Genomic DNA, 8736 nt, shown 5'->3' with positions numbered 1-8736 from the left:
CACCATGGGTCAGTCATTTCCACAGCATTTCACTCCTTCTGGCTCTGACTGTCCTATTAATAAACCTCTATGCTTCTTCCTTTAAGTTTTTCTTCAAGGTTGGCTTTCTCCTCTATATTTAGGATTTATTGGCTAAGAAAAACAAATGGGGAATACAGGAGACCTACGAGCTACACGGGGCAGAACAGCCAGCACATGGCAGAGCAGGCCCCTCATCCACTGTTTCTAAACCTGCCAAGGACAACAGAGAAGTACATCTGAGACCCTTAACCCAAGGTTTTAATGCTTGTTCTCTCTAAAAAGAATACCCCGTTCATGTTTTCAACCCAAAATTTTCTTGCTTTTTTTATTTAAATGTTTCCTTTTCTCCCTAACATTCGTGATATATGCACAAATTTCTTTTCAAAATTTTTGAGACTTCTTTAAGGTTCAAAAGTCATCTAATCTACTTCCACAGGTCAGATCAACTACGCTGGTGATCAGGTGATCAGCATCGTTTTTTTTTTCAGCACTTAATTAACAACCAGTTTCCTTTTACAGACAAACTGTTGCTGCCTGTCCCAGATACATAATTAACATGATGTTTTTCTTCCTCAGCCATCCAAAGCAGACTCAAAGGTACATTCCCAGAATAAATTTCCTCAAATACCCTTGACTTTCTAGGATTATAATGGCAGACCATGACATGTTTGTTCCCAAGTACCTTAATACTTGCTACTAACCCTTTGCAGACATCCTCCTGCTGGGGTTCTGATCCCCTATTGTAATCTTCCTACAGGTGCTCCGACAAATCCAACAGAGACAACACCATCTCCTGGAACCTGCCTGGGACACCAAGATGCCTTCCTCCAGACACCTCATCTGACTTAAGTAAGACTCCTGAGACACAAGCTGAGATCCAGAGACACACGCTGAGTCCTACAGAAAATAGACCTAAACCTTCCAGCTGCAGACAAACTCTCTTGCCAAAATCAAATGGCTACTGAACTTGGAAAAGTTACATATTAGTAAGGAAAACATAATGTCTATCTAGATTAATCAGATCATACTACTCTCGAACTGTATAACCCATGACAATGACACCTTGCCTTCTCAACTCCCACCCTCAACCTCCTTACCTGTGACTTAATTATGCTACTCCCTACAGCCTGTGTAGTGTTTTCTTCAGATACTTCCACCTCATCCAAAATTTTTACACAGTCACTCTAGTGATGTTTCTCTTTTTTTAAAAAGAGAGAGGAGGAATTGTGGAGCAGTGAACTGTGAAAGGACAGCATGCTTTCTGGTCCAGCACTGGCTAGAGATGATCAGAGACCCAACAGGTTGGAGAACTTACAGGTTTCCCTGCAAGGAATGGCATACATTTCACCATGTTCCCAGACTCCAGGCACTTGACATGAAGTAGAAGATCTCTATCAATTTGTCCCTTTCAGGTATATAGGACAACACCCCTACCAGCCCCTCCACTGATAGAAGGCATGACTACAGGCCACAGAGCCTCAAGATATCTCCATATTCATGAGTTACACAAAGGTCAAAGATCATAGCCAACTGAGTATTACTTCCCAGATCCTCCTTCTACTTGCAAAAGGTATTTAAACTCAGTCCAGCCATGAGAACACAGAGTACAGTTTCATCCACTTTCCACCATGACAATAAACATTTTAAAACCATGGACTATGTCTCACTTTGGGGCCAGCATTGGGGGACTGTGAAGAGGGTCTTCAACTACCAAGCAACAGCCTAACCTCCTGCCAAAAGGCCCTCTGCATTCCAGCCACGAAGCTCACAAACCCAATCAAGCTACAGTAGCCAGTTGAGACCCAGCCAAGCGAATCACCTTTACCAAGAGTCTCTATCCCACTGGCTGCCACCAGAGCTCATCTTCTCCTGCTCACACGTCTCGGTCCTTTCACAGCCTCTCAGTACCTCCTGGGAGCCCAAGACTTAGCTGACTCCCGCCCACCTTGTTTCCCAGGGGTCCCCAACACAAGAGCTCAGCCCCCACAGGACCTCAGACTGGGATCTTCCCACACCCAGAGTGGAGCTCTGTGGCTTCCCATAACCCTGAGTCAACCGAGCACCACTTGGATTGAACTCAGTCAAATTCCAGCTTCTGACACCTGAGACACTCTTCCAGCTGCCCGGGACAGCAGATTCGCAAGACCCACAAATCAGCATAACAAAACCCACAGCCACACATGAAAAACAGCCCCACACTGGGGGAATCACCATCCCTGACCTCAAGCTGTACTACAGAAAATAGTGATAAAAACTGTGTGATATTTGTACAAAGACAGGGAGGAAGATCAATAAAATAGAGTTGAAGACCCTGAAATGAACTCCCATAAATATGATCACTTGATCTTTGACAAGGGAACTAAAACCATCCAGTGGAAAAAAGACAGCACTTTCAACAAATGGTTCTGGTTCAACTGGAGGTCAGCATGTAGAAGATTGCAAATTGATCAGTACTTATCTCTTTGTACAAAGCTCAATTCCAAGTGGTTCAAGGACCTCCAAATAAAACCAGATGCACTAAAACTAGTAGAAGAGAAAATGTAGAAAAGCTTAAAACACAGGGGCAAAGAGGAAAAGTTCCTGAACAGAATACCAATGGCTTATGCTCCAAGATCAAGAATTGACAAATGGAACCTCATAAAACTGCAAAGCTTCTATAAGGCAAAGGACACTGTCAAAAGAACAAAATGGCAACCAACACATTGGGAAAAGATCTTTACCAATCCTACATCTGATAGTAGGTTAATATTAAATATATATTTTTAAAAAAAACTGAAGAAATAAGACTCTAGACAATCAAGCACCCAGTTTAAAAACTGGGATACAGAGCCAAAGAATTCTCAACTGAGGAAACTCAAATGACTGAGAAGAACCTAAAGAAGTGTTCAGCATCATTAGACATCAGGGAAATTCGAATCAAAACAAGCCTGAGATCCAATCTCTCACCAATCAGAATGGCTAAGATCAAAAACTGAGATGTCAGCAGATGCTGGTGAGAAAAGATGAACACTCTTGCATTGTTGGTGGGATTGTGAGCTGGCACAACCACCATGGAAATTAGTCTGGTGGTTCCTTAGGAAATTGAACATAGCATTTCCTGAGGACCCAACTATACCACTCCTGGGCATATACTTGAAAGACACACCAACATACAACAGGGACACATGCTCCACTATGTTCATAGCAGCCTTATTTATAATAACCAGAAGCTAGAAGGAACCCAGATGTCCTTCAACAGAGGAATGGATACAGAAAATGTGGTACATTTACACAATGGAGTATTGCTCAGCTATTAAAAACAATGAGTTCATGAAAATCATAGGCAAATGGATGGAACCAGAAAATATCGTCCTGGATGAGGTATCCCAATCACAAAAGAACACACATTGTATGCACTCACTGATAAATGGTTATTAGCCCAAAGCTCACAATTCCTAAGATACAACACATAGACCACAAGAAGCTCAGGAAGAAGAAGAAGAAAGACCAAAGTGTGGATGCTTTGCTCCTTCCTAGAAGTAGTAACAAAATACTTGACCAGAGCTCCCAGGGTCTAAACCTCCAGCCTGGGAACACACAGGGAGGGACTCATGGCTCCACCTGTATAGGTAGTTGAGATGGCCTTGTCAGGCATCAGTGGAAGAGGATAGCCTTGGTCCCTGAAAGTCTGGATCCCCTAGTGTTGGTAAATTTGTGAGCAGGGAGGCAGGAATGGGTGGATGGATTGGATAACACCCTCATAGAAGTAGGAGGAGAAGGGATGGGATAAGGCGTTGGGGGGGAGGGAGAGGGGATAACATTTGAAAGGTAAACAAATAAGTCCAAAAGTAAACTTAAAAAATACCTATAATGAAACTGGCAATTGTAGTTGAGCAGCTGAGACATTTTGGCAACAATTTATTATGGGGATTCCTTATACTCCTCAAGGACAAGGTATTGTGGAGGGGGCCCATGGAACTTTAAAAAAATATCCTCATAAAATAAAAAAGGGGGAGTGTTGAGGGAGATATTGAAAATGGCATTTTCTTGAGCTGACTATCTATGTGGTTGTGACTCCGAGATGTGCCGCAGCCTGAAGCCAGCTCCTCAGCTGGAAGTGGACAGAGGCCATATGCCCACCACAGCTAGAAATGGCCAGCCAGAAACAATGGCCCTGAACCCTTGAGATGCCAACATAGGAGATGGCTCTGCCAATGTTTGATTCTCTCTCTACAAGCCTGGGCAGGGCCCAGACCATCCCATCATCCACACAGACCAAGTAGGAATGAGACTTCCTAAGGCTTTATATATTTGGTAATGCTGAATAACAAGATGCCCACACAATCAGAGGTGTGACCCAATACCCAATCTAGATATACCAACTATCTTTGACTACTAGAGACACATGCACATGGTTTGAGAGTTCAGAGCTATCACAAGTGTCAGGACAAATACCATTAGAGTAGTGTTACTTCTACTAGAGTAGTGTTATTTGCAATGATTGTCATTATAATTAGAAAAAAAGTTTAAAGACACCTGTAGGGTATTTAGCATAATTTTAACACCACACTGGGCATTTTAATTTTGCATGGTGAGATTATGAATTTAAAGAATGCTGCTCTGTTGAGCTTTGGTGCTGCAGATAATGCCACTAAAATTAGCCATGGACTGTGGTCAGTATTTCCATTTTGGTCAAACCTCAGGAATGGCATGTATAGTTTGATTATGATAGCCCTTCTTGGACTGGAAATACTTTTATTCCTGCCCATCTTGTTAAAGCTTGTCCCTAACTACATCAACAGGTAGGCAGCAAAAGTACATGGCTTGAACCTGAAAATGGACTCCCAGACAGATTTATTAAATTAACAGTCTGGCAAGCCAAGGACAGGTAAGATTCTTCACAGAGCCTTACCAACCTGAGACAGAAGTGCATTGCTTTTGATAATGCATATTCCATGATGGGTATGGAAGGCATTCTTGTCAGAATGACCTAAAATAGGCTCGCTCTGGTTTATGCAATAAAAAGGGGGAAAACTGAAGAGCATTTGGGGCTGCCTGGCAGGAATCTGACATTGGCCGAGGACAAGGAAATGGGCTACAGTCAGATATATGACATTAGGCTGGAACAAAGAGGTAATTTCAGGCAGAAATCTAAATCCTAGGATAGAACAAAGAAGTAATTTCTGGCAGGAATATAAATCTTAGGCTAGAACAAAGAAATAAGCTTCAGGCATGAAAATAACTTTGGGCTAGGAGAGGGAAGTAGGCTCAGACATTTTGGAAATCTTGATAAGCCCATAGAAATAGTGATCACAGGAGTGATTCTGGGATTCTGTTTATTGTCAGGCGTGGTCTTTGACTATCTGGGTTTACTGCCTTGCTTGTTCCTTGACTATTTGCATCTATTGTATTGCTACTTCCTCAACCTAGAAGTGATCTTATACTTGCACATAACTTAAACAGCATAAAAGCAAAAAGAAGGAGGAGGGATGGTATAGGAGAATAAAGGGGGGGGAATGGGGAAAGGAGATAATATATAAAATGTAAATAATTAAAATATCAAATTAAATTTTTTTTAAAAAATCTATATAGTCTGTGGGGCTTCCAAAGAGGAAAGGACAGCCATACCTCAAAGAACATACCCTGGCTTCTGCTGACCCAGACTGTAGCTTCTGTCCTTGCTCCTCTCAGCCCACATGTAAGTGTCTCAAGGCATCACTACACTACCCTCTTCAAGAGGGATAAGGAAAGCGACATGTCTGTGAGGAAGTCAACCACAGACACATGTTTCCAGTAATTCTTTTTTTTTTTAAACTTTATTTATTTATTTATTTATTATAAGTACACTGTAGCTGTCTTCAGACACCCCACAAGAGGGCATCAGATCTCATTGCAGATGGTTGTGAGCCACCATGTGGTTGCTGGGATTTGAACTCATGACCTCTGGAAGAGCAGTCAGTGCTCTTAACCACTGAGCCATCTCACCAGCCCGTTTCCAGTAATTCTTATGACCACTCCCTCAGGAGCCGCCACCCAGGCACTGAAAAATCAAGGGATGTTGGGAAGTCAGTCTTGTGGCAGTCGCAGATCCACTTACTTGCCTAGGACCTTCCTAAAGAGACAGAAGCCCAAGAGGGAAACAAGCTGGACCTGTACTCAGGATGGCCCCTGACACTCTGCCCTGCTTCCTATGCCCTCAACGGTCCCTTACTGCTGCAGAACCAGAGCCCTTACTCGGCAGGGCTTTTTGTACCAGGATCTACTACTGTGTTGATTACTATGGGTATAGCTACCACAGTGCTATATCCAGCAACAAAAACTTATTGTACCCTGCAGACTATTCAGGTCAAATCAGTGAGTCTAGAGGAGCTGGAGCCTAAGTGCTCTATGTGATTCTTGACCACTGAGGCCCATTAAATAATACTATAGAAGTCACAGGTTTTCTGACTGACCAAGGAGAAGTCAATACACCCTCATGTCAGATCCAAATATCATCTCACCCAGAGATCAGGAACCCCAGAAAAAGTCACTCTTCTCCTCACCTGGACCAAAGCTTCCTCTCAGTAAGAAGGGCCCGAGAGATCTTTCTCTCAGAAAAAACTTGGGAAACACTCACATCTGAGCTCAGACAACCTTGCACTGCCACTTGACAACCATTGACTTGACCATCTTTCTCTGACACCCACAAAACAATGGCATCTCAATCACAGCTTTAACATGTTCGTTCAGTCACTTGGTGGACTACAAGGAGACTGAGGTAGGTTCTAACAAGATCTGGGGAAGACTACCAGGAGCAGGGTGCTGGAGCTGATCATGACTTCAGCTACCTTAGAGCTCCATGTTTCCTGGTGGAGGATTCAAAGGAAAGAAGTATCACCCAACCTACTGCTTACCTCAGAAAGTTTTTTGGTCTTTGTGGAGTTGTTTGGGTTTTTTATTAGAACATGATGGATCTATTAAGGGAAAGAATTTCAGTGGTAATCACCCTGGCAGCCCCAAATCCAAAGACGCTGCCTTAGCCTATTCTGAAAGAGCAGAGAGAGGCCTACACAAGTCCTCCTCTGACTACTGTTGTTAACAAATTTGGCCATTTGGCTTCTCTCTGTGAATCTCTGTCCTCAGCAGTTGTTTCCAGAATGATAGTCCTCACTCCTTACTCTCTTCTGCTTATTCTTTGTCTTTCCTGTCATAGCAACTCAGGAAAGGTAACTGTGAGCAAGACACATCTGGGTCAAATAGAATTATTTATGTTACTTGGATGCTACAGTGTGTTTCTCACTAGGCAACAGATACCAGAAGGTCCTGTGTCTCAGATGAACTGACTGTTAGAACTAATCTCATCATTCCTGCAAGTCTGGGCCAGGGTTGGTAACACAACATTTGCATGTCAAAATCCATCTCTGCTTGAGCCATGGGCACATATTGGCATAGATCAGGTACAGGAACAGCAGAGTTCCTCTGAAGAGGGTTCTTTCCCTTCTGCCATTAGTGCACGGCAGGAAGACCACAGAAGGAGGATTCTGGATGAGCCTCTCTCACTGTGGAATACCTACCACAGGGGTACAGAGGAGTCCCAAAAGTCCTGGAAGAACCTGATTCCTCAACTACAGTGGATAGCCATGCAGGGTATGTGGGACCCTAAGTTTGGCCTGGAGTCACAGCTTTGAGCCTAGAGAGCCCCAGTGGAGTTAGGATTGATAGGTCCAAGTTCTGGTCTATCCATACTGACAAGACCTCTATGACAGTACCCATGGTGGCTTCAGGCAGCTGGCCTCTGCAGTGCCCCAACCCAACATGCCATCTGCACTGGAAACAGAAAGTATCAGATCTCAGCAGAGAAAAACTCGTGGTTGAAAGACCCCCACATATACTACTAGGTCAAATAGTCCCCAGGGGACACTGAGCTCTACCTAGGAGAACAGACTGCAAGCCAAGAAGTTCCTGCTAGAGTTTGGAGTACTCTGTACGATGGTGACACTCAATGATACAGAAACACATCAGGGACAATACTACAACATAATTGTTGCTATTCATGTGAGGTGATACATCCTGGAGAGTAGCATTTCTCACTGTCCATTCAAATAGGACTGAAACAACTCAAGTAGGGCATGAGCCTGGATTATACACACTTATACATGCAGTCAAACACACACACATACACATGTGCATGAACATGATGGCTTACACATAAACACCCACATGCACTCACACACTCACACGTATATGCACACACAACTGGGCATCCAAACTTGCATGTACACACACACATGTACTTGTACAGACACAAACACGTGAACATACATACACACATGCACACACACATACACATACACACAATTACAACCAGAAAAAACCCACCAGCCTGGCCCACTCAAAACAACCCATTCAGACTGCAAGTATAAACAGTGATAGTATTAATGATAACCCCCACCAGGGGTCCCTGTTATAAATGGACCTGGAAGTAGACACACTGTACAGGGGAATTTGTGCCAGCCTGAGGCACTTCACTTACCTATAGTAGTGGATGGGGCTACAGTGTCATATATACATCATACATAAAACTTAGCTGGACATGGTTGCACATGCATTTAATCCCAGGTTTCAGAATACAAAAGCAGGTAGATCTCTAAGTTGGAGGCCAGCACAGCCAGGGCTACATAGAGAAAACCAACCTTTTAAAAAGAAAGAAAGAGAGAGAGAGAGAGAGAGAGAGAGAGAGAGAGAGAGAGAGAGAGA

Source organism: Grammomys surdaster, unplaced genomic scaffold (assembly GCF_004785775.1).
Source record: "Grammomys surdaster isolate TR1022 unplaced genomic scaffold, NIH_TR_1.0 126734, whole genome shotgun sequence".
Taxonomy (NCBI): domain Eukaryota; kingdom Metazoa; phylum Chordata; class Mammalia; order Rodentia; family Muridae; genus Grammomys; species Grammomys surdaster.
This window is presented reverse-complemented; position numbering follows the sequence as displayed.